The sequence below is a fragment of the Rhipicephalus sanguineus genome, chromosome 3 (assembly GCF_013339695.2).
Source record: "Rhipicephalus sanguineus isolate Rsan-2018 chromosome 3, BIME_Rsan_1.4, whole genome shotgun sequence".
NCBI classification, from domain to species: Eukaryota; Metazoa; Arthropoda; class Arachnida; order Ixodida; family Ixodidae; genus Rhipicephalus; species Rhipicephalus sanguineus.
Window position 1 is genome coordinate 110,985,371 of NC_051178.1, and position 26,579 is coordinate 111,011,949.

The 26,579-nt window shown below is 46.5% G+C and overlaps 1 protein-coding gene and 1 pseudogene across 1 annotated transcript in view; both read right to left on the bottom strand.

Annotated features, from left to right (window-relative positions):
* Positions 1-26,579, bottom strand: part of LOC119386951 (calcitonin gene-related peptide type 1 receptor) — a 123,420-nt gene that overhangs the window by 59,431 nt on the left and 37,410 nt on the right. The window lies entirely within an intron of this gene.
* On the bottom strand, positions 20,118-21,016 carry LOC125757642 (uncharacterized; annotated as a pseudogene).

Consider the following 26,579-nt stretch of genomic DNA (forward strand, 5'->3'; position numbering starts at 1 on the left):
AATTGACCGTCGGCGTCTCGCGGCATCGGCGTCAGCGCGAATGAGGAAAAAAATCATCATAACGTGATGACGTCACTTCATGACGGAATCATGACGCCACAGATCTCCGAAATTTGTGACGTCATCATGAAGCCATCGTGGCGTCACTATGACGTCATCGCACGACGTTGTTTCTTGGTCAAAGGTGGGCCGATCACGGAGGCAATGCAAAATCATGTGAGGTTCAGAAAGCTTGCAATGCTTCCGATCCTGGAGGCAGTGCAAAACCACGTTAGGAAGCTTTCAGATTGGGGTGTGGGAGGATCAATACATCGACTGGAAGGAAAATAAAAAGAAGACGGCGAGTGCATAAGAGACACTGTGAGGGTTTTTTTTTTTTAGTCATGCGTACGCCACAGAGAAGGGAACAAAGTACACGGTCAGCTGGCCCGCTCACTGCTTCTTCTTCTTCTTTTTCTAGACTCCCCGTAACGATACGTTTTGGACCTCACACGACCTTGAAACATAGACATTTAGGGCTTTCGCTCTAGGAAACAGCAACAACAACAACAAAACAAAGTACTCATTGCAAAGTGAGCGCTGGTGGTGCAGCGATAAATAAACCTGCCGGCTCATTATTGCGAGTTCTGTTATTTCGCGCGCGAAAAACATTACAACACTGGCGCGCTTCAGCGGAACACGATCCGTGCTGTACGTTAACATTACGGAATGAAGTCTGGTTATGTAAATTAAGGTTGCGCCCCGCCCGACAGACAAGCCATAGCTTAACTAGTTTCCTGCTCTCGCGTCATTATGGAATGGGAGCCGTTGAATGTCGCAACGAGCACAGCCGTTGCGTCCTCCGCAAGATTTAGTTGTGAGACTACCTTCAGTGATGCTGTAATTTAACTGACAAAGCCTGTATCTCCGACAGCATTGATGAAATACTGGTAATCTAATAAGGCCCGCAACAGCTACAGCGGCGCCAAATTGAATCGGCACAAACGCTCATAAAGAAGCCCGTTATTTTCACATAGAGCACCCGATGGTGCTTTGATGTTTTTGTACGAGTCACTTGTAACGAAGAAGTCCATTAATATCCGCAGAGTCGACAGCGAAATCGCACAGAGCAGATGAGCAATACGCTAAAACTATTTTTTTTCCATACATTCACAATGAGCCAGCAGCATTAAACAAATGCCTGAGTGAAGCACGGGCACGTCCGCCTCAGTTGCAGCCCATGAAATTCACAGAGAATGCGTTCGCTACGCAGAAGCTTTTGGTTTCGCAAGTTTATCGTGGCCCGAAACGCTCTCGTAGTTCGCAGTACATGTAGAACGAGCGCGGTGCCAGCTCGAATGTCTGTGACGTTCGCGTGTGTCTAGTTGCTCTAAAGAGCAGACTATGTCAGTGAAGCTTTCTGTTCGTTTATACATGGGTTGCTCTCGAAATTTTGAGGTAAAGAACACCTCGGCTACTCTCTCCATTTTTTTTTGGTTTGGCAGCAAAACTAACTAACTAACTAACTAACTAACTAACTAACTAACTAACTAACTAACTAACTAACTAACTAACTAACTAACTAACTAACTAACTAACTAACTAACTAACTAACTAACTAACTAACTAACTAACTAACTAACAAACTAACTAACTAACTAACTAACTAACTAGACTGACTGACTAATTAATTAATTAATTAATTAATTACCTTCGGAGATAAAAGAATTTACGAGCCATTCCACTCGGTGAAAGTGGATAACCAGCGAAGCTGTGCAGCACACGGCACAGCCATGTCGCAGAATTTTAATTAAATGTACAGAAAGAACCTCGATTTGCATGGGCGAGAAGTACAGCACGCAGGTTATTTATTTACATATACACTTAGTTATTATTTTCAGTTTATTTAGGAGACCAGTGGTGAGGGGTGGGGTTTGCCGAAATTCTGGGGCACATACCTGCTAGGACTTTTCTGCTGACAGAGTTACTGTTCACGATGTTACGAATGGCCTAGTTTTCAATTTCACCGACGAGCGTAATACTCCCTAAAGCAGCCTGTGAGCGTAGGTGTTTTGACAACGCTATATAATGAAGCAAGGTACTTGAGAGAGTGGCGTGTACGCGTGTACAGCTCAAGGCGCACTCCTCCACTGTCCCTGATGGCAATGAAGGAAGCGTTGGGGTAGGATAAATGGACTGATTTATGTTCGAGTTGTTGAACCGATGCCTGGTTCTCAAATCCGAGGTCTGGGCAAGTGCTTCGCTATGCAAGTGCTTCGCAGGGCTGTCACAGCAGTGGTAAGAAGAGTTAAGAGGGATGTTCACGCGCATAGGTTATAGGAAGGTCCCGTTTTTCCTTTTATCGACATTAATGCACCCGAATACTAATATTTCTGTGGATCGACGGGCGCTTAATGCGGGGCGCAAGAAGTTGTACGAGTCTCTGGCGAGAGCGGTAGGCGAGAAGTATAGACAGCCTCTAAAAGCAGGTTCTTGCGCAACTTAGCGGCGCGCACTTCGTCAACTTTGCTCGTTTCTTTAATTGCGACAGCAATTATATGGACAGTCTCGGCTGGAAATGTCCCTCCCCGTCGCCGTCATTCACCGTATATGTATAAGTATGTATATATATATAGAAAGGCCACAAAGAAAAATAATTAGGAAATTTTTTCCGACACGCGGAATCGAACGGGCGACCTCTCGCTTTGCAGCCCGCCGCGTCAGACGTTAGGCCACGACAGCACCGCCTCTCAGCCTGCCAACGGCGAGCTATTTATATACACCATGTAATTCAGCATGCTTTCTTAGTGGCCACATAGATGGCGCGACGTGCGCGCGTGTTGCGCGCTTTAAAGATCGTCGCCCCGCCCCTGCGAACGCCGTTGTTGTTCGCTCTACAGGGCGTTGTCGCTTTCGTGCGCTTATCTCAAGGAAAGAAGGGGCGGCCGGTGGGGTGCTTCGCTTCGCTCGCTGCAGCGGCCGCGTTTGCGAAAGGAGCGCGCTGTTCAAACAGAAATAAGTAACTGTGACAATTAGTTCGCGCTCGTCTTGTGTGTACCTGTTCGTTTGTTTCGTGCGTCCTGCTTTATGTTTGAGCAGTGCGCTTCAAGTGTCGAGCTGTGACGCATTAGTTCGCGCTCGTCCTGTGTGCGTTCTTTTCGTACGTCCTTTGGGCTCGAGCGATGCGCTGGCAATTTCGAGCTGCTTTCCGTTCCTCGCGTTACATTACAATTTATTGCTATCGCAATCATTGCGCGAAACTGTGACTTTTTTGCCTTCTTTAATAGAACCTATTCATAATTGTTAAACGAGCTTTGCTGCGATGCCGTTAGCCCAACTAGTGACCGCTAGTACATCATGCAAACAGCGTGTTCAAGCGCAGTTTGCTTGTGCTATGGCGCGAAAAATGTCGACTCCGCTCTCTTGATATAAACAAGCATAACAGAGAAGCCCCAGCACGTGCAACTACGACCTCTTCTCCACTTGAAGCATGACAGGTGCCCCCATTGGTTGGACGAATGTGCAGCGCAAGGAAGCGCACTTGCGTATTATGAAAATAATCTATCGCTTCTCCTTTCCACTGGGTAGGGCAGGAAACCCGATGCCACCCGCTTAATCTCCTCTTCTGTCTTTATTTTTTTTAAATGCGGAGCATTTCTTAGTCGCACCTGCGGCGTCGGCGGCGCCGTCCACAGCCCCACTGCGCATGCTCGGCTCGTCTCGTGCCGGCAGCAAGCCTGTCCTCTCCCTCCCTCCTTTCCCTCCCTCCCTCTCCCTCATCCTCTCGAACTCGGGTGGTGTGTAAATAAGCGGCGGAGCGCGCGTTCGGAATTCAGTCAAGGGCGTCTTTACTTGGCTTTCGCTTGACTTGACGCTTTGCTTGAATCGAGTAGATGCGATGGAAGCAACAGTACCTTCAATCAGCGTCCCACCACTCGCTGAAGGCAACGTACCCCACCCTCACCGTCGTCGGCGTCAACAACAGCAAGCAACGCAGAAGACGTGACTGCGAAGGGACGAGCATACGACGCTGAACGCAAGCGTTTGAAGCGAGCTGCCGACCCGGAACTTCGTACACACTGGAGCCGTTCAAGTCGTACTTGGTGTGCGCAAGGAGGTTAATTTTTAACACGAAAGTGTTTTATGCCGGGGTCCACCAAGACTTCAGTGACGTATTTCCGTCACGGAAATGACGTCGAAAAAATATACACAATCAGATGGCAAAGAAAAAAAGGTACCGTCAACGGGCATCGAACCCACGACCGCTCGGTCCGCAACAACAGATGCCGGGCACGCTATCCACTGCGCCACGGTCACAGACTCTGGAGCCTTTACGAACGCGCCTTTTATATCTACCACTCTCCCGGTCGGCTGGGTGGTGTTGACCTCTGGGAGTGGTAAGGTAAAGTAATTCGTCATTGCTGTGGCATCCGCGACTAGCACCTTCGACGCGTTACGCGTCCGTCCCATTCGGCGCGTTTTGAATAGAAGTTGAATTTTGTCAATGCCTTAACACACCGCGAGGCGGTGACCTTTGCCCAAGCGTCGTAAAACCATCGGCCTCGCTCAGCATCACGCTAATACAAACCAAAAATAGCTCTGCGACGCGCGCCTGCCTCACCTGGCTGTAACACCGCGTTCCATGCTCACGCGCACGCCCCGAGAAAAATCGCGGCCGGGCTACCGGGGCGGCACGACGCGCTTTGCGTTTCCCTCTAGTCCGGCCGTGGTGTTCAATCACATTTTAACATGCCGCGGGATGGCGACCAAGTTCTGCGTCCAATATGCGACGCTTTTCTGGCTATCACACCTCTTTCTCTGATTATGCTTTCACCGTTAACTACAACAGCTACCACAAGGGTTTGTTTAATCATTTAACATGGGCGTTAGTCGTCGGGATGGAGATGTACCACCAATCATCAAAGTGGGTCCATGCACGTTAAACGGCGCCATTAGCTGTCAGACATCAATATACATCGTACAAACTCTCTTATATCAACGTACAGTAAGCATTCAGTTACTTCTGCAAGGGCACGCTTTACTTTCGTGTTATTCCGATTCCTATGACGGAGGGATGAACCGTGTTTTTTTAAACCTCCTTGGGTGTGCGCATCGTGTAACAATTAAACATTCCCAAACCATACCCAATTACGCAACATTCACGCGATACCCCCACCACTCTGCGACGCATTTACTCGAGTTGCCCCCGTGGGAAGATGCGGGCGACTTTTTTATTTCTCCTTGTCGCCTCGGTCCTACGCAAATTCAACAACGGTGACGAAAGCATACGGCAGTGCGACAAAGTTGGCAACAGTGACAGCACTGGCGGTCACGTTACGACCGCTATATACGTGGACTTACAGGCCAAGCGAGGATGAACACGCAGAACGGATGCTGCATGAAAAGCTGCTACGCGATTGATCGTACAAACGCGCAATTGATACACGCCGCGCGACCGCGGATGTACACTTGAATGGGTCTGCACCACATACCGGGCGTGAACGATTTCTAATCGGGAAGGCGGAGTCTTCCATCTTGCTACGAATAGCGTATTCACATTCGAAGCGAAACGCGCTACGCCACTTTCACCCGCTACAGTATTTCCCGCTGATGTTTCAGGACTGTGTAGACAAGACAGCCTGTCCAGCAGATACATGACTTACTGATAAAATGTTTCGGGCGCTATTATTTCGTATAACATTTTTAGCGACACAAAATCAAGATCACACGCGCTGTTAGCGAGCTGCCTGAAAAAGCGTGCGTCGCCTGCGTTTTGTTCCTCCTGGAGGTAGATGGTGAAAGATATCTAAGGTTACGCCGTCGCGTTACCGCCATGACAATCCTATAAATGACCACGTCTGTAATGTTACGATGAGAACGTAAGCGAAATAGTATGCGGGAGTAGGAGACTGATAAATAAGTTCGCGTCAAATGATTCATTTCGGAGCGAATGGCTGAATGACCTTTAGCATAGAATACTGAAGTTATAGCCGATCGTGACCCGTCGTAATTTACAGAACGGCTCAGCCCCACCCACTCATTTGCAGCAAGTGTATAGCGGAGTCCTAATCGCGTGAAAGCGCAGCTTCGCAAAGGCAAACTAAGACACAAAGTACATTACGGGTACAGAGTTCGCAGAAACTGCTAATGAAGTGCGTAATGCATTGTTTCACTGGTTCAACGTCCTTGACGTTGCACCGATGAGCACGTTCGGCAGATGCGTTTCCTTTTTTTATTATTTCCTCCTAGATATTCTGCGTCGTAATGCGCGGGGCGCGAAATGAAGCGATCAGGAGAGGAAAAATGGGCTCTGGACAGCAGTGGCGCTTATAGAGAGGCAACAGAGGCAGGATATAGGTGTACCTGCGTGTGCGACCCGCTTCGGCACTCATTATTGGACTCGTGCTGGGTACTATCAGTCTGGCACCCTCCACTCCATAAAAGCACACTACATAATCGACAATTGGCATGGTCTGCACAAGAATGAAAAGTTGTGATATCGCATTATAACTTTTAAACGCACAAAAATGCGAGTACGTCATCGCTGCTCTGTATAGACAAGGTTTTACGGGAACCGCTAAGCAACATATATAAGAGAAAACAACAAAACCAAATTATGTAATTTATTAGCAAGCCTTAGTCAGGTTGTACTTGAGTGCAACATGGAAGTCCAGATGCCGCATGGCATCGAACTTCTGCGCTCACACCCGTATGTCTGGTAAGTGTGCCGAGGCTCACTTAAACCCACATACCGATCAATAGGGCTCACAACGTAAAACCTATGTCAATGTATTACATGCTTTGAAAGGAACCGTTCTCCGAATATCCGGTGACGTCCGCCCAGACTCCCGCTCTTTGAGCCAGCATAACAAACTACAAAAAAAGGAAACTATCAGAATGTATCGGCAACGTCTCCAGAAATTAATTCGGTTAACGACACAGCAGCGTCTGTACACACGCAACTACTTTCAGTTTTGTTCTTGCTATCCCTTTTTTGTGGGGCATGCAAAGTCATATTCCCGTCCGTCAGCGCCCGCAGCGGTGGTTGAGTGACTGCGGCGTTACGCTTCAGGTCGCAGGTTCGATTGCCGACCAGGACGTGCGCTTTTTGGCATTATTTCTAGCTCGCTTATGCGATGTGTTCTCACAGCACGCGACGCTGTACCCCTTGAGATTTGCTCTTCCCAATTGTTCTTACGTACCTGAGTTTTGTACACTTACTATACACAGCTCATGGGCTTCAAAAGAGCTTCATTAACAAAAGCATTGAGATCAAGTGCCTTGGTCTCTTAAAAGATTAGCGACAATAGCGTAAGTTTGCTCAAATTACATCTTGTCCTTCTGTTAAACTGGTTTAATTTCTTCTTTTGTTGATTATATGTCGAGAGAGGCAAAGCAAAAAATATATAAAAAAGAAGCATAGGAAGAACGCTAAGGTTAAGCGGAGAATGTATCCGGTTAGCTGAGATGAAGTTGAAGTTGAAGTTTATTGCTACATGGTTACAAAACATGTATAAACAGCAAGGATGGTGGGATAAAAGCTGCATATAGGCAGCTTGAGTACTCAGTGCATACTCACTGCATATACACTCTTAATCAGGTCCTGGTTAAATGCTGACTATATCCAGGAAACCAGACGAAAAATGTCCGGTTTCCTGGCTATACCTAGCACTTTAAGCGGGACCTGATTAAGAGCGTAAAAAAAAGAGCGCGGCATGTGAGACAAAACGAAGATACGAACGAAAGTTCACGAATGAAATATATCTGTGTCGGCCCCATCAAAACAGTCAGTTAAAACATTACATTATCATAGACACTGTCATTACCAGAAGCAGAGGCATACAAAGACATAGTGTGTGTAGTGTCTTGTCTCCCGCCCCGATGTCTATGTGTAGGCCAGTGGGCAAAAAGTTTGGTTTCTCTAAGAGGGCCGTTGCCTAATTCGCATATAACGTTGAGGAGAACGTCGTCCCTTGCTGCATGAAACGAGAGCACTTACGAAGAAAATACGCGGCGTTTTCGCTCCACTAGGGATATGCACAGAGTGACATTTTGAGCATCCTGATAATAATGGAGTGCGCGTATAAATATGCCACCCCGAGTAGTCGACGGGCTGGTCATTCCGGAAGCAACAATAAGCAATATTCTAGGCCGCGCTTTCGGGTTTACGAAATACGTTGGTACCAATGCCGAACATATATGTGGCGGAAATGGAAGTCGGTTGCTTTATAGTACGCACCTGGCGATCGAGGGATTCACGTTTATTGGAGCCGCGATCTTCGCCAACCGCGTAACAAAGCTACTATAGCTTGTGTTCAGTGAACCACAACAACAGTACTACGGAAGCCACCGCAGTTCTATATACACTGCATGTAAGTAAACGTGTTTGAATGCCGAGACTGATGAGCCAAATGGGAATCTCCTGAAACAGGTATAATCGGAATCGCAGGAAGCAGGCCAATGAGCTACCGTAACGATGTTCCTTAGAGCGGCGTAGGCCGCGAGCAAAAAACCGGCCACCACCCACGCGGGCGCTGTATATATAGATCGGACTCTCTGTTCGCCTCGATGAGGCACAGATAAAATTTGGCTCCTTGCTCCGCGCCAGCTGCGACGCAGACGTGAAGGCCGCTTGTGTTGGCCCGGTGATGCGTGACCCAGCTAGCACGGTGTATGAACATAGACATGACATCGGCCATCTTGCTACGGCCTATACGCAGCAGTCGGACAAAGAAAGAGAGAAAGGTGGCGTGAGGAGGGAAAGGAGGTGATGCTTAGGCGTTTTGGATCAACACATATTCAGTAAAGTATTGAAAAAGCTATATCAGTGGACGAGCAGTAAAATACGGAAGGGTAAGCGCTCACCGTGGCGTGCAATACCAATTGAACCGATGTTACAACCTCAGGTGAAAAGGGTATGAAGCCATTTCGCTACAATGCACTGGAACATTGATTCAATAAACTAGAGCAAATTAAAGGCAACTGACATACGAAAGTAACCGCGTCACACAAGAAAGGAAGCCAAAGAAAAACGCTGTTCTCCTCCATTTCTTGGGTCAGTTACTCGCACGCGGCTACTTTCTGTGCCAGTTGTTCCTTTTGTTGGCGCTGATTCGCCTCTTAATGCAAAACAAAAGGGCCCAACAATTGTTCTTCTACACATTAAAAGTAGGAAACTAAAAACTCCTACATAGTCTGTTGCGTGGCAACTCCATAGAGGAAGAAAAAAATGCTACGCGGAATTTCCATTGGGAGTTGTTTTAGTGATGCGCAAGCGTACAGTTTTGCCGTAGCAGACTGTAGGTATAGTCGCGGTATTCCCTGGAACTTTGTTTTCGGTTGGCATCGGCATGGCGCCTTCCGTCTTCGCTGTAGCGTTCGTCAGCGTATGAAATGGCCCAACAAAGGGCCCATCCAACGATAATCAAAACGCGTGTTAGGCAGTGAAATTTCTCAAAGTCTGAATTTTCCGGACAAGTGCAATGCTCCGTGTCGGCATTACACGTTCTCCTACGCAAGGCTTTCATTCCATCATCACGGAATATTTAGACAAAGCCTTCATAACAAGTGGTGTACTTTTGCTTTTTTTTAAAATGTCTGTACAGCGTATTCGTATGGTTCAGATATATTCACATTCTGCAAGCGTGGATGCGTAGCCCACTAGTTATGACACTCCCCTTCGTATCGTGGGAGGCTTGAATTCAACAAAATTTATTTTGTTTTATAAACTTATTTCCTTATAGCGGCGATCATCTTATCTTACAGACGAGCACACACACTATCTTCTCGTCAAGTCGGCATATAAATGCGAAAGCATTTAAACATGAAATCGCACCCATACACCAAATACCTGTCGAGAAGACGCTGTACTATCTACTGTACACGGACAGCCATGTTAGTTGAACGACAGCCTCCATCTCTCGAACGTTCACAGTGCGCGCGTGCACTCTTTAAAATGCGGAGAACATACACGACACGCGCGCACGCTGTCTCTGACGTTCCCCCAAGTCTTTCTTTAGAAGCTGAGGCTTGACTCCCGTCAACGCCGCTAACCCGGTTTTTCCTTCCAAAACCTAGCATTCCTAGCAGCCGCGGTGTGAAGCCAGGCCAACTAGACGCACTACAGAATGTGCCGTACTGCGGCCGAGGTGCGTGTTTGACGGCGCGGAAGAAGACAGCGTCAGCGGCCCTGTCGCTTTTACCTTTATTTATGTACTTTGGTCTTGGGAATTTGGCAGTACGCTTTCGGAATACGGCCCACACCGTTGCAGGGGGCGCAATGGGTTGCGCTGGAAGTTAGCCGAGGTCGTAGCTTCGCCTACGAGCTGCGGCAAAGCGCTTGCTTTCAGTTTTTGCATTATTTCTTTTATTACTAGCCCATGCGTTCCCAGCTTTACAAAGAGAGAGAGAGAGAGAAACGAAAAACATGTTTACGATAGCTGCACTTAAAGTGTGGAAAATGTCTGAGCTTGCATCCTTCGTGCTCGTGTACTTATTGATTTAATTTTTTTTTATTTGATACTGTAAAGACCAGTTAGGGGGTCAATGCTATTATTACATGGGTCATTATTTAATACGGTGGGCTCAGTAGCCTGTCATAACCATTTATTTTTTTGTTTTCTGCTGTTTCCAATGTACAGCACGATTGTATCGCGCGGTGATTACCCTACGCTAAATTTTAAACGCGATGCAATTCTTTGCGAACCCCAGGCTCTTTGACCGTTTCTATCTATCTATCTATCTATCTATCTATCTATCTATCTATCTATCTATCTATCTATCTATCTATCTATCTATCTATCTATCTATCTATCTATCTATCTATCTATCTATCTATCTATCTGTCTATCTATCTATCTATCTATCTATCTATCTATCTATCTATCTATCTATCTATCTATCTATCTATCTATCTATCTATCTATCTATCTATCTATCTATCTATCTATCTATCTATCTATCTATCTATCTATCTATCGTGGCATACTCCTTACCTTGGTGTATACCGAAATTCGCCCAGGCGGATAGGAGTGTATGACGAACATAACTGACAAGTCACGACATGAATTACATGACATGTCTTTTGTGTACATACACGAGAAAGCTTTTTCCAACAATCACGTGGGGCGCATACCCGCTCAAGAAATTTTGTGGGGGAGGGGGGGGGTGCCACCCCCTGGCTACGTCACCTGGTGGTTGTCTAACGCTAGCAGTGATTACGGCGCTGGCTATCTGTTCCTATAACAATTTAATTGACATTACATATGTACTCGTACGACTCCACGAGTTAGTGTCAAGTGCTGCTCGTGACCGCAGGAATAGGCCAAAGAACGCAGCTGATGATATGCACACCAACGCATCGTAGCGTGCACTTTATATCGATAAACTAAAGTGAAGAGTATAGTCGGCGCCATTGAAAGCGCCAAGGTTTACCACAACTCACATCAATAAAAAAATTGCCTTTCGTACGAGAAAATTCGCGAGAATCGGTATGCCACGTAGTTTTATACTCGTCTCTGCTTGAACAGCAGCCATTCGTTTAAACATATCAATACCTTCATGGGGATTCTTGCGCTGTCCGAGCGAAAACGTAAGAAAAAGAGATGAAGGGTTCCGCGAACACTACACCCTCTGTTCGAACATATCCGGCCGTCCGCATAGTTATCTGGGAAGAATTCTTGGCCCGCGACAAGAATTTTTTAAACGTGTCAGCCGAGAGCTCCAAGAATTCGAGAGAATGTTACTCTGTAAGAAGATCGCATTGTGTCCGTCCTTCAGGTCGTAAAACGACGCATTTTATTGGAGTACAGCGAGACGATCATTCCTATGGGTCATCGACCACACAAGTAGATCGATGGCAGCGAAGCACAAAGGAGGACGTCGAACGCGATTGGAAAACTTTGAAAAAGGCGCATGGCTGTTTAGGCGACCACGTAAAGTACGGCTCGCTGTATATTTCCCCTTCAACATGCAGCGTTGGCGAAGTTCCAGAGTTATGTACCGGGACCCTGTCGCACAGAAGTCACGGCGAGGGCATCGGGCAAGAACCTCGAAAACAACAATGATCCCCGAGGTTTTCGCCCCGTCACGCAGCTTTTGGCCTACGAGTTCTTTACTGCCAGCCTGTGTGTTTACATGTACGAGACGTATCTACTATATATATTACGGATGCGTTCAAGGGTGGGATCAGCCTGTTTGGATTGCAATCTGTCCTTAGATTCTGCATATTCTTTGTATGCCAGAGATCGTACATGTACATCGATGGTCTCGATTATTTTTTCTTCTTTTCTTATTCTTTTATTCTTTCTTGTTCTTCTTGATTTTGAGTGATTTTTTTCTTTCAATATTACTATCATGATTGGATAGCCAGCGCTAAAGTAGCCTACCTTCCCAAGTTTTTCATATATAAATAAAAAAAAATCTTGGGCTTCTTACGCTGCCGTTTTTGAATGTGTAAAAGGAGATTGACAGTATCCTGCAGCAACCTCATACTTATATAAACGGCTGTACGGATGCATTTAGTGTTTCATGACATTGTTAACACGACGTCACGACGTACAAAGCTGACAAATTATTTCTGTAAATGTCCAAGATGGCGGCCAGTGAATCCTAAACGAAATCGTCTTTATATACCGAAGTCGGATATAACTTGTGACGCCCTCCGTGTCCTGCATGATTGATTGATTTTGACTGATTCATTTATTGACATCGATTGACTGATTTCAAAAGTATTGGCAACTTTTGATCCCGGCATTGCTACAAGGTTTGATTGTCCAATAAACATAAATAAATTACGTTGACTACGCAAAAAAGAACATCAGTATAAATAAATAAATATATATATATATATATATATATATATATATATATATATATATATATATATATATATATATATATATATATATATATATATATATATATATATATATATATATATATATATATATATATATACACACTAAGAGTGACAAAGGCTTAGCGTCACTGCACTTTAACCAATAAAGCCTTGCACCGTATGACACACGTCTCTTACTAATGTGGGCATGCAGTATCTTCTTCTGAGATGTACACTGTGCGCTGTTAACTATGTTAGCTCAGTGTACGTAAGTGGTAGTTAGTCATAGTTAGTGACAGGTGATAGCGGCGAAGTTTATGATATAGGGGTGAGCGCAGTTGTACCTTCATGTTCGGGCCTCGTTGTGGATGCAGGTGCTGTCGGGCATTAAGTTACTTAACATCCGTTTGTGAGAGGTGTGACAGGGAGAACAATTCGTCAGACTGCAATCAAGCAATTCTGGCGTATCGAATATGATTCTTCAAAAATAACGATTCCATAAATTTCACTTCATTTGTGCCACATTACCATAATGCTGTACTAATACAGATAAACAGAAGACGAAATCCCAGATTCGATCCAAAATTTAAAGAGACGGCACTATGTAATTCCACCTCGTGGAATAAGGGTGTTTCACCACTCAGAGTACCTGTTTCAGAAGGTGCAAGTGCATCAGCGAACAGAAATATAATAATATATTAAATCAATATATTTTAAAGTACATTAATGAATACAGTCGTTCATTTATTTCGTTTTGATTGTGTGAAGTGATCGCACCTCTATACAGAACGGAGAGCGAAAACAAAAGAACATGGTCGTGATGAGGCTGTGAGGTAATTTATGCGTCCATTGTTCATTGCAGAATCGATTCGGCCCGGACTGGTAGCTTTTGACAAAGAGGCAACCTAATCGATCGATATGCGCGTAGTTTACAGCACAGCCTGGTACAAGCGTTTCGCATCACCTCATTTTTGTTCCCTGTTTACTGTTGAAGTTGTCGATTCGACCGCGTGTCTGACAAGCGGGGCTCTGTAGAAACACTCGCTTGGCATTATTGATCTCCGTAATATCGATCGTAAGTCAATTAACCACATAATATCACACCGTTTAGCAGGCGAAAGGTAAGGCTCGAACAGCCGGCACCGTTCTATATATATTTAAAGAAGCAATACCTGCTCTCGTACCCATGGTAAAAACAAAATAACAGAAAGTAGCTGTGCAGCAGGCATTTTTGTACGTGGTTTTTCATTCTCTTGCTTCTGTTTTGCGTTCACTTATCTCTTTCCTGTTGCTTCCTGCACGTATAGCATATGCATAGCGGTAATTCCCCGTATTAAGCGGTACCGAAACGCGTATGAAATGAAGCTGTCAAGTGCAGGTGTGTATCAGCTGTAGCTCGCCGTAGCCACTTAGCGGCTACAGTGTTGCGCTACTAAGCACGAAGGTGCCGTATCCGCTCCAGTATCGGCTCGCATTTCGAGTGGGGACGAAATGCAACAATAAAAGCGGCTCACTTAGGATTAGTTGCCCGTTAAAGAACCGTGAGTTGTCAAAATCAATCTGTATGTAGTCCTGCACTACCGCTTGCTTCATAATCGTATTGAGTTTTTGGCACGTGAAGCCCCAGTATATTGAAGTCGTATGCTGTTCTGTGGAACAACAAAGCAGCAAGAAAAATTAAAAGAATCGCGAAGCGTGGCTCCTATACGTAACTCTTTTTTTGAAGACTTTCGGCGCATCTAACTCCGAACCGATAATTGGTGAAGCGTAAGAAAGCAAAGATAGTCAGAATCAGTACACCAGAGACCAGGAAATGTCAGAGCGGCCAAGGGAGAAGGCATATCCCAAAGTGCAGTAAACGCAAGCTGTCATGACAAATGTAGATGCGAAAGTTCGACGCATTGAACGCTCACGTTGAAACCCCTGGAATGGTATACTTGCATTCGGAGCAAGTGTAACCTTTCTTGCATATGTCCATCAGCATGTCAGCGCGATCTCGGGCACATGGTTTTCATTAAGGGCTACAATGGCATGGCTAAAGAATGAACACGGTGTTATCGTAGTTCGTTGATCTAGGTTAGAGAAACTCTTCTTTTTTTTTTCTCTCCGTTATCAACATATTTGCACCTGGTGCATATCTGCACCGGGTGAATATTCATCATCCCAAGGCTTTATTCTTGTAAGAATCTTTTAGCTCCAAGTATCATCTTTCGTCTACACGATTGTTATCAATGCCTCGTTATGTATCGGCAGAAATTAAGATATCAAGTGGTAATAAGTAGAAACATGAAATTGCGCTGAAGTTGCAGCAACCACAGATCCTGTCAACGCGGCCATTTCTTTTCTTCTTCTCAAACTGAAACCGTTCTAGCGAGCGAGAAAAATAGCTAGCGCATTAAAATTAAACAGCTCGCAAACTTTACTTTGCTGTAGGCTCTTCATCTCGAGATAATTCGTACCACATATGCGAAGCATGTGCGAAGGGTACGTGTGAGGCCCAAGGGCCATTCCTTCAATGTTCCTAGCGCGTCTCCGAAGTCGTTCCATTTACATTTATCCTGCGGTGTGTTGGCCAACATTTTAATGTTTGCCATTAACGAAAAACCTATAATGGCCAACATTAGGGAACGAATTTTGATAGCGATCTTCTACTCCGTCGAGTTTGCCTTTGAGGGAGAAAAAAAATGCGGTGCCAGAAGAAACGCCTTTGCCTGAACGCCTGGGGCTGCAAGAAATCGTTGTAAGTCTACCGGTGTTCCGCACAGTCAAACACGGCGGACGTGCTAGCTTTCAAGGACGGGGATATCTTCTTGGACCTCCAGAGAGAATGGGTCACGAAGGTAGCTCCGCTCTCACCATGCAGGCAAGACTTGCTCGTCGCTGGCACTGCACTTCGGTATCATTTTTTAAGCAAACATAGCGCCCGGCACAGGTTACGTGATTACAGGACTTACGTTTTAGTGGCAGCGTTATTTGAGCATTTATAGGGCAGCTACCTTACTAATGTTGTCGGCCCTGGACTCACTTCGGAGGCCAAGTCTCACTGAACACTTGAAATTGAAGAACAAACGTTCCGCACAACATAAACTCCAAGATAAAGGTGGCGGTGGTGATGTGCATGTAAAAATGAATTAATGTCCATCTTTGGAATTCAAGACTAAAATGTTTGTAGCACAGCTTCCTAAGTTCAAACGAGAACGGTGCGATACAGTGAAAATATTTTACGAATCAGACAAACAAAATTTGTCAGGGTGATTTTTTGTAAGAATGAAAGATCTTCATTCAGAGGGACTCTAATTCACGGATTCTCACTTGAAACTTTACCAGGAACCGAATACACTTCGTGTTTGGCCGGCTATCTTCGCTGTTTATTGTGATGTAACCGTTAGCAACTTATTTTGCTGCGTCAGACAAAGGCCTCCAAGAAAGAGAGGAGGATTACATGTCGACAAATTCTGGGGAGCTTTGTCTCGCAGCACGCCAAGCCCGACGCTCTTGATGATGAGCACTGGAACAATAAGACGGACCATTAACGACATTACCGGATTTCGTGCGCCGAATGTAGACGAACTGCGACCGCAAACATCACGGATGAACACTCGTCACTACGTTTCCCCGAGACAGCTTCACGAAACTGCTTCACCGAATAATAGTTATTGTACTCGCGTGCATAGTGGAAACGGCCGCTGCTTAGTCATAGATCCCGGGCTATGTCTTACACACAACACATGAGCAACAAGCAGCTCTGGCTGCTTATGTGTGCGTATAGAATTGAATAAGGCACTACCTGTGGACATTTGCCGACAGGCAGGTCCATTATTTTCTACATATTGTACATTTTAGGAAGTGTTTACAGAGAGCAAGGCAGAGCACCGGACAGTGTTGCCCCGTACATTGCCCCTTCTAGTCACGTAAAATCTGCCCCGTACATTGACCCTTCTAGTCACCTAAGAGGGGGGGGGGGGCGCAAAAACTGCCCCATACATTGACTTAGTAGGGTGGGGGGAGGCGCTGCGATAAACCTTCGCCCCCCCCCCCCCCCCACCCCTGATGGGGAACCTTGCGCACGCCTATGGGTCTACTCCAAGGAGGTTAAAAAAAAAATTTGCTGGAGTGGCCATTATTGCGCAAGAGTGAAGCCGTGCCCACCAAAAGATGGCGGCTGCGGCCGCCATCTTAGTAGGGGCACGATAAATCATCGGCGTTTGGCGAAAGAAAGCGAGCGTTTTCCACGCACGCCAGACGAGTTTAATATGGCAACTTTTACGGGTCAGATACTGCTCCAAGCGTGTCTTTGTGTTACTAGTTTTCATCAGTAAGCCTCAAAGTCATGGCAAATTTTATTGGAGATCAATCGCCAATACTCCACTCGACGGGTTACTTTTGTCGGCAACAACTATCTTTTATTTTATAATTAACGTAGTACTTATACTAACAGATCAAAGCCATTTGATCTCTTAGTAGGTACCACCAGAAAAGGGCATGTTTCCGAGCTCTTTGGTGGGCAAAAGCTGGCTTCACTTGTGCTGGCAAGGCATTGCGAGAGCTTCCACTCCAGAATTTTTTTTAACCTCCTTGGTCTACTCATACCTGACTCATGGCGTAGAGGAAAGAATATTAGAGTGGCTTTTCATAAGAAGCTACGCCGTTTTCTTATTCCATTCATCACGCCAAGCAAGAAGATTCGCTTTTTTTTCGACTCCTGCCAACGGAACTTTTTTCTTATAGCTTTTTTTCTTTGTCATCTGAAGGCGTTCATTTTGCTGACGTATTTCCGTCACCGAAATACGTCATGAAAGTCTTGGTGGACTCCACCATAAAACACTTTCGTGTTAAAAGAGAAGAAATGTAAGACCAAGTATGACATTACCCTTGGATGACGGAGAAAAGAATGCACCCAGTCTTGCGAGTGCTGCAGTTTAACTGAGCTAGCTAAGCCCCCCTGTCTGCTTCTCGATCCAAGCGCTCCGGGTGTTGTTTTCATTGTCCCTGTATTCGTGTGCTTACCGGTTTCAGTACTTCTATTCAGTCAATCCAAATGCAGATAAGTCAACGTTTATTTCAGTATCATACTATCAGACGGACACTGTAGTACGATATAAATCACCCAGAAGGTGAAGGACAAGCTTAGCCCAGTAAAGCAGCTATCACTATCTTTGCGTATGGTGTAGTCTCCGCGCTAATCCTTCTCGCCGGCATTAGTGATACGTGACATGTTTACCGCGCGCCATCTAAAACCCGACGTCATGTAAAGCTCCACATGCCCTGCAAGCAGAGATCTGCCGTGTACCTCGCACGCCGCGCTATCGAGCGAAAGGGCGGGAACTACCCATCACCGTTGGGTCGTTACTCCGTGTTTGTAGCCAGAGTGGCCCGCCGCGTCAGCTCTGCACACAACGGTCCGTGCTGCGTCCCCAAACACGGTCACGTTCCAAGCAACGCGAATGAAAGCGCTTCCCCCTCCTGGCCGGAACTATTTTCCCAAGTTCGACCACCGCCAACGTTTGATGACTCCGAAGCCCGGGTATGGGGCACGTTTCCACTGTGTAACGTTACGGACCCCCCCTCCCCCCACGCCCGTCTCCCTGACCCAGCTCGCCCTAATTACGCGTCGTCTTAATTTCTTCGCCACTCTTGTCGTTAATGAGCCTGTCGGTGGCGGCGGCGTAGGAAGCTACCAGATCTGCAGGCGGCGCCTGTATTTGAGCTGATTTATTTGGACCCGCTTTCTCCTCTCGCACTGATTCACTAGGTGTTCCGTCTTCGTTATCCCCTCGCGGCCCCGACGGACCTCTAGCCCTGGCCGCCGGTGACGCTGCAGGCCATTAGGTATATACCTGCCCCCGATCGGTCAGCGCCAGGTCAGGGAGACGACCATGCGAGCAAGCACAGCGCGTGGTGTTTGCTCGCACTCGCCTGCCGCACATCACCGGCTGTGATCCGTTACCGCGGGAAGTAGGCTAATCTCGGTTGGAGTTCGAGCTCTTTCGGTGCGACACACTGCTGGCCGCTCACGACAAAACGTTCATGAAATGAATATGTAGGCGTATGTTTTAAGTATTTGTGTACAGCAAGCAAGAGCAGCATTTGTCCCCATTTAGAAGCTTGTTCACAGCTCGCGTGTGGGTTCGCAATCCCAAGTCATTTTTGTGAAGTGTCATTTATGGCAATGTCGCTTACCAGTACCCCTCTGTGATGCGAGACTTGGCGTCACACACACACACACACACACACACACACACACACACACACACACACACACACACACACACACACGCACACGCACACGCACACGCACACGCACACACACACACACACACACACACACACACACACACACACACGCACGCACACACACACACACACACACACACACACACGCACGCACACGACGTCGCTGGTCAACGATTGACACCGCCGAACAAAAGCGATCCATATTTCCATGACGAGCTCACAGCATCACAAAGGAAACAAAGCACAGTCAAGCCTACAAAATAAGGAGATTGCTAAACGACCCCCTCTTATTTGTCAGTGCAGCCAAAACATCCTTTCCGACAGAACCTGCGGCTTCGATCTCGGTGAACAATGCATTTTGCGGTGCTATCGAACGACGGCGCATATCACCGACCGGTACCACCCCGTCTTTTCTGAATTCAATGACGCCCGACCGATCTAATAGAGCACGGCAAGAGGCGCGCTGCATACACAGAGCCGCATTATAGCCTACACTCTCGCGGACTTAGATCAGAAAGCCACGCTTTCGGCCCACGCGACCGATAAGGAAAATAAGCGTGAGCGCAGAGAACGGTGCGCAACCGAGTTTTCCTCAATCACGGATGCGCACCTTGCCGCATTCGGCGAAGCAGGGCGGCCAAAGTCGTTGTCGTACCTTTATTGCGGCGACATTGAAAGGATACCGTCGCTGGTTCCTTCTGATTGCTTGATAATGTGAAAGACCTTCTCATCGGCACTCCAAAGCATACAATTACCGGTTGGAAATGCTCTGCAGCGACCTGTGAAATTTCCGACATAAGAGCTTGCCAAGTTGTCTCTTCCCTCCTTCTCTCATACTCGAAGCCGAGAGAATCCCGATCTGAAAAATGTGCCCATAAGGGCCCCGAAACTTGTTCTGGCAATAATTACAGACACAGAAAATGCACACACAAATCATAATAGAAATAAAAACCCGTGAGCACATACGATGGCTTCCTTCTCGCGTCCCGTTGTTCAACTGCTTTTTCCATTTATTGCTTGCTTGCTTGCTTGAAAAACTTTATTGTAGGTGCAATAAAAGGGAAGCTTGAGGTGGCCTGGAGGGGGCCACCTCTCACAATCACTAGGTGGGCTCCTCATTACAGGAGCCCATTGGCGACCGCCGCGACTCGGGCTCGGTCGACCAGGGCCTTCTGGCTCGCCAGGTTGGAACAGCCGAGCAGGGCTGCCTCCCAGTTCTCCCGGGTGGGGTTTGGTATTGGGGCAAGGTTCGAGGTTTATTGGCACGCCCACACCATGTTTAAAATGTCCGAAGACATCTCCGCACAGTGCGGGCACTTGCCTGGACAGGCAGGATCGAAGTGTTTTAAAACTGCCGGGCACAGTAGTGTTTTGGTGTAAAGGCGGAGGAGTGTGCGTTCTTCTGGCTTTGTAAGACCCTTACAGGGTTTAGGATAAATTGCGTGGCTGAATTGGTAGAATTGAGTAATTTCTCGAAACGTTAAGGCCGGATTGAGTTCGGGTCCATTTCGGAAGGGTCTGAAGGCGTTGCCAGGAGACTGAGCGCGCGGGCAGCGGCATCTGCCGTTTCATTGCGTTCGAGGCCCATATGAGCTGGAGCCCATATGATCATTCGGGACGCGGGGTCCCTGACGTAATGGCTATTTTGTAAAATACGATACGCCAGGTGAGGGACGTACCCCTGTTCAATATTTCTGCAGGCCCCTCTCGAGTCGGTAATGACGACGCGCGAGTCCTGATCTGCGGCAGCTAGCGCGATGGCGACTTTCTCTGCATATGTTATATTTTTGCTCGGAATGTGAGGCCATTCACCACGACGTTTCGGTGGACGACTGCAGCCGTGTACCAACCACCATGGTGAGGGCCGGAGGCGTCCACATAAGAGATGCCGTGTCTGTTCCCATAGTGGCGGGCCAGTGCCACCGCCCGCGCAAGGCGACTGCCACTGTGGTCGTCACGTGTCATGTTGCACGTGCAGGGCGTATCTCCAGACTTCCGGGATGCGTACGCGCTCTTCCGTCACTGCTGGGCGGTGGACGTGTAGTCGGGCTAATAGGCGGCGACCCGACGTAGTCTGTGATAGTCTTGTATATTGATGGGTGAAGTGTGCCTCCCGGAGCTCTGCGAAGGTGTTTACCATCCCAAGGCGCTGGTTGGACGTGGTTATCGGGAGATCGAGGGCACGCTTGTACATCTTCCTGAGAATCACCTCCAGAACATGCTGAGATCAGAGTGCTGGGTCTGTTTATTCATAAACACCGCCTAGTCGATAAAACACTGGCCAAACTGCTTAAGAAGGGGGGGAGGGGATCAGGTGGGCCCGATGGTCCGCCGGGCTTCCAACAAACTCGGGGGGTAAGGTGGAAAGGCGCCTTGCGGATGGCGCATGTATTCGTGATCAATCGAGTCCTCTGCTCGGCTCCTTACCTTCCAATGATTATGTACAAACTGCCCCAGATTTCGAATCTTTCTTGACAACAATGATGGTTACCAGCCATAAACCGCGATATTAATACACAATACGAGAAACAGATTTATGGACCAGTAAATTAACGTCCCCAGTCTTCCCACGTAACTATTTCACTGCAACACTTTTGCTTCATCTTGAGTGTAATAGGATAGGATTGAAAGAAGTAGCTTTAGTATGCATGATTTAATTATGTCGAACCATAACAAAGAGAAGGAAAAAAGGCACCCAAACGCTCCGTACGGTTGGTCAACTAAAGAAGCTTAAACGGGCGACCCCGGTGCTTATCAGTGGGTTAATCCTTACGGTTTAATAAATTATTTCTCAATTATTGGTTACGTCTGTTCAGAAATCGCAGCTGGCGTTTGTTCCTGCTATTTCCCTTTCATCTTTAAGTGAGTAGTGGGGTTTGCCTGATTTCTGTTGTACTTACGCGCCAGGCGTTCTTGCGCACATAGCACGGACGAATTTCGGTTTCGCCTAGCTATACAGAGCTTGGCTGCCAAAAAATTTTGTTACGCCGTTTAACGCTCACCGTGCCTCCAAACAGTAATGTTCGTCTGACTTGGGTGCGTTTGCTTTGCTTAAACAGATAAATGGATATCTTCCCACCAGAAGCACACTGCCATGCTTACTCGCGCACATAAAACTTAAGTTCCTTAGGTTCTGAAGAATTTTACGTGCCAAAAGCACAATACGATTATGAGGGACGAGGCAGTGAGAGCCTACGAGTTAATACTGAGCACCTACGGTTGTTTAGTTTGCACTTATACGCAAGTACAGCGCTTCCGCATTTCGGCCCGATCAGAACGCGGTCGTCATGACCGGAAATTGAACCCACGTCCGCGTCCACGCCATCGCCGCTGAGCCAGCATAGTGGGTGCCGTCGGGAGCAGTGCAGCGTTGCCGTCGAAAATGTCGCAACAACTTTCTTAGCAGCACGCGGCGATAACTGCTGAAAGTCTGGAATCGTGAAGCTAAATGCTTAACCAGCTTTCTCAAACTTAATGTACTCCTGCGTATCCGTGTTAAAGATTGAGGAGAGGACTTTTTAGAGCGGGCTTTAATGCATGTACAGCAGTTTTAGACAAAGCGGTGCTTGGGTCGCGGAAAGTAACGTTTTTCTCACGTTGAACGGGCTGAAACCGTAAACTGCAAACCTGCATCTTTGTTTTTTGAAGCGATAGGAGAGTGCAGAGCGCACACCGGCATTTTTTTTTGTAAATATTGGCACAAAACAAAGGGCTAATTAAGCTGATAACGAGACCACATCAGGGCAGCGAGCCACTCGTGCCAGCAATCAGAGAAGCTAAAACGTCCGAACCCGATGTTTATCCCTGGGTTAATACTTACTGTTTATTAAATTATTTCTCAGTTATCCCTGGACTGAGGGATAATTGATGGAGTCCAGGGAATGAGGTACCTGGACTGAGGACCCAATTATAAGTGCCTGATCTTATTTTTTCTCTGCATAAATTTTGTTCCTCCTCCTACCTTCTTTTCTAAGATGGGTCATGAAAGCCTAAGATTCTCTTTTTTTTAACTTTTTTGATGGACAGTAGAACACCGTTTCGACAGGCTTTACAAGTATAGTAGCGTGCGTCCTGTGATTGTTTATCTTTGGATTGCAATTATTTCTTTAAAGTGATCTGCTCGAGCTATCACGGCGGAAAGCTGGCAAGCGTAGCCTTCAACTCAGATTGACGTGAACAGCGCGTGAAATACACGGGGACGAAGAAACGACGAGGACTAGCGCTTATGGAATACCAATATGGAATACCAACTAGCCCGGTCATACACCTTGCTTCAACTCAGACCCAGACGAGTGCCATTTCGTGTAAGTGTCTACCGCGTACGCGTTAGCCCGCTTCTTCGAATGACGTCACGCTTGTACGTGCAGCAGGAAAGCACGGGGAAATGTTCTCACGAAAAACGCGCGAAGCGCAACGGTTCGCTTTTTAGCTCCAAACACATTAGACGCCTTGAGAGCGTTTTGCGGGTGCCAAAGACGTGGCCGCTAATTTCTTCCGCAGGTAGCTGAACACAGGAGGCGGCGTGACGAGGATAATCTCGGAATGAATGGGTGAATACAGAAGCTTTTTCTCTCTGGGTATGGAAAGCTACTATTACAAAAAGCTGTAATGAGGGTCTACAGCGAAAACAGGAAACACGATGCCGCCGACAGTGACGCGTCTTTTATTTTTCTATATTGAATGCGCGTGGGAGAGGTTTGCATCGTGGGTGACACTTACAATTCGTTCTCTTTAAAAATATGCTTGCAATGTTTGCAACGTGAGCAGCACATTGCAGGCGTGGTCCGGCTTAAAAGATCAAACGATGAAACAAGGAAGAAGCAATACACAACTTATTCTCCCGTCCGTCGGCTTAGCCAACGCACAAGCAAAATAGGACGAAATATTAAGCGGATATAAGTTCTTAGATCAACCGCTTAAAGTAGTAGGTAATCGTCGAGTTTTTGGTGTCCCACGGGATGACATTGCGGTGGCTAAGCTTGCCGCTTTCCAACACCAAATAGCTGGGCTGTGGTGCGTCCACAAAAAACAAAATGGGCCATCTTTTACCAAGCCACCACTTCAGAGTTTCGTTACTGAACTTACGACCAATTTATGCCCTTCATCTGCGAGGCTTACCTATGCGCTCTAATAAAGAAATTCTACACCACTTTTCGTCGGCTTCCTGGCCATTAAGACATCGTTGACGGTGACCTTGGTGACGGTATTGCTACATCGACCCCCACGACGGTCCCTACGCAGCTCGATACTTCTTTCTATAATAAATCAGGGACAGCTACAGAAAGCGCAATCGCTATAGTAGTGAAGCCATGGACTTAGGCGGCAAACAAGGCACAAGCTCGCTTCAGACGTTGGTGCAAATTTGCGTTTGTTGGATGTTAAAAGTATGCCTTACGTTTTCTTGACGCTTGCCAACAACGCTATAAACATTGCTCTTCCAATACGAAGAGAATCAGTAACGATATTTTCTAATGAAAGAGGGAACTAAACAAAGCAAATGAAGCTCGAAAGCTCTATCACGGTGTTCTATAAAACAATTTTACCGTTTCATACCATACACCTACAGTGATATCCTGATGGTTTGATGTCTCAAGCGAAAGACGTGTAACCAAATTTTTAGACTTTTTACATGCGGTAAGAATTTCCTATATCAACCGGATAGTCCATTATTTGTGGGCCGATTTATCTCTCGAAGGCAGACCCCCACTCCCAACCTCCTTGGTTTTCTCCTAATTGAACAGCTTGTCCAGTGAATTATATTTAGGCTAATTTCAAGTGCGGAGCTCTTCATAATGTGGGACAGAGCGTCTTAAGGAGCTCGTTGTGTACGAGCAAATGCATATATAATTGCCTCTATATTTGCTCTTAGCTACGCCGTTTTCCCGATCTTTCCCCTATCCTGTAGCATGATGTTTGATGTCCAGAGATATAAGATATGACTAACACTCTGTCCACATCAATTCATATGGGCTATATTATTGAAGAAAACCTCATAAAGTGACATCACATTGACCACCACGATAACAGAAAGAGATTTTACTACTACAACGACAATCCATATACTACTACTACTACTACTACTACTACTACTACTACTACTACTACTACTACTACTACTACTACTACTACTACTACTGCTGCTGCTGCTGCTACTACTACTACTACTACTACTACTACTACTACTACTACTACTACTACTACTACTACTACTACTACTACTACTACCACCACCTAAAACCGCTGGTTCGGTTGTTACTTCCGTACTAGACTCACCCGCTGGGGTAGCATAGCAGGTGCGGTGTCGCGCTGCTAAGCTCGAAGACGTGTGGTCAATACCGGGACGCGGCGGCCGCATTTGAATGGGGTTAAATGAAGTAACACCCGTGTCCTTAGATTTAGACGCACGTTAAGGCGCCCCAAGCAGTCAAAATTAATCAGGGGTCCCCAAGTTCAACTACGGCGCGCCTCATAATCATATCGATGTAAAACCACGTGATTTACCATTGAAAACGATAAAGAATTACCTTCCTTACAATCACTTCTACAATCTTGCCTTAGCGAGCAGTCCTGCCGCTCTAGCTGAATTCTGTCTCAGTCTAAATCTTCATTCATTCTATGTACATATTTCATGTTTCTTCCCGCGACCTTTACACTCTTCCATGAATTTATTAAACACATCTATACTCCTGTACTTTACTATGTACTATCGCATTGTGTTCGCATTTTTATCGCATTGTGTTTGCCCTTTATTGCATTCTTTTCATACTTGTTAACTTCCTTTGCATACCCCCCTGTGTACTGCCCGTTCTCGGCCCCTTAGGGCAAATAAATGAAATGAAATGAAATGAAATGATTACATTACTATAGCAAGGCGAAAAAAAAAGAGCCTGTCTTGCTGCACCATAACAACAATTCGCAGCATTGACATTGTCTTTTGATATCACAGGATGTCGCAATCCGAGCGTTCTCAGTCGATAAAAATTCGCCTCAGATGCACAAATGCATGAACGTGCGTATTTCGCTTAGACTAAGAAAAAAAAACATCGCGCTTATATATGCTGTATACTTGATCAAATTTCGCAGAGAGATCGCGTTTTATTGTCCTCATTGTTGAATACGACACTTTACGAAATTCCTCGCCTAAGCCTCACGAATACAAGTGAAAAATTGACGTTGTTTATGGAGGCGGTAGCAGGTTCCTATACAATGCAGCGATGTGGCGCATCGTCCCTTCAGTTAAGCTGCGTCGGGCTGAAAAATCCCTCTCTCGTGATATGACGCTGTTTTGTCGTTTTATAATCGCACCAGCGGTCATTCGAACATATTTGTATTATGCACATGTTGCTTGCTTAAAAATGCAGTTTCTCTCGCTTTTGTTGTTGCCAGAGGTCAAGCTCGCCAGAGGTCACGCGCGGGCGACGGGCGCTGTATGCGTATGCGACTGCGGGTACGCGTTTTTTTTTTCTTTTCTAGCGTTGCGTTCGTTTCGCTCCGTTTCAGTGTGCAACGCGAGCCGCAGAACGCCCAA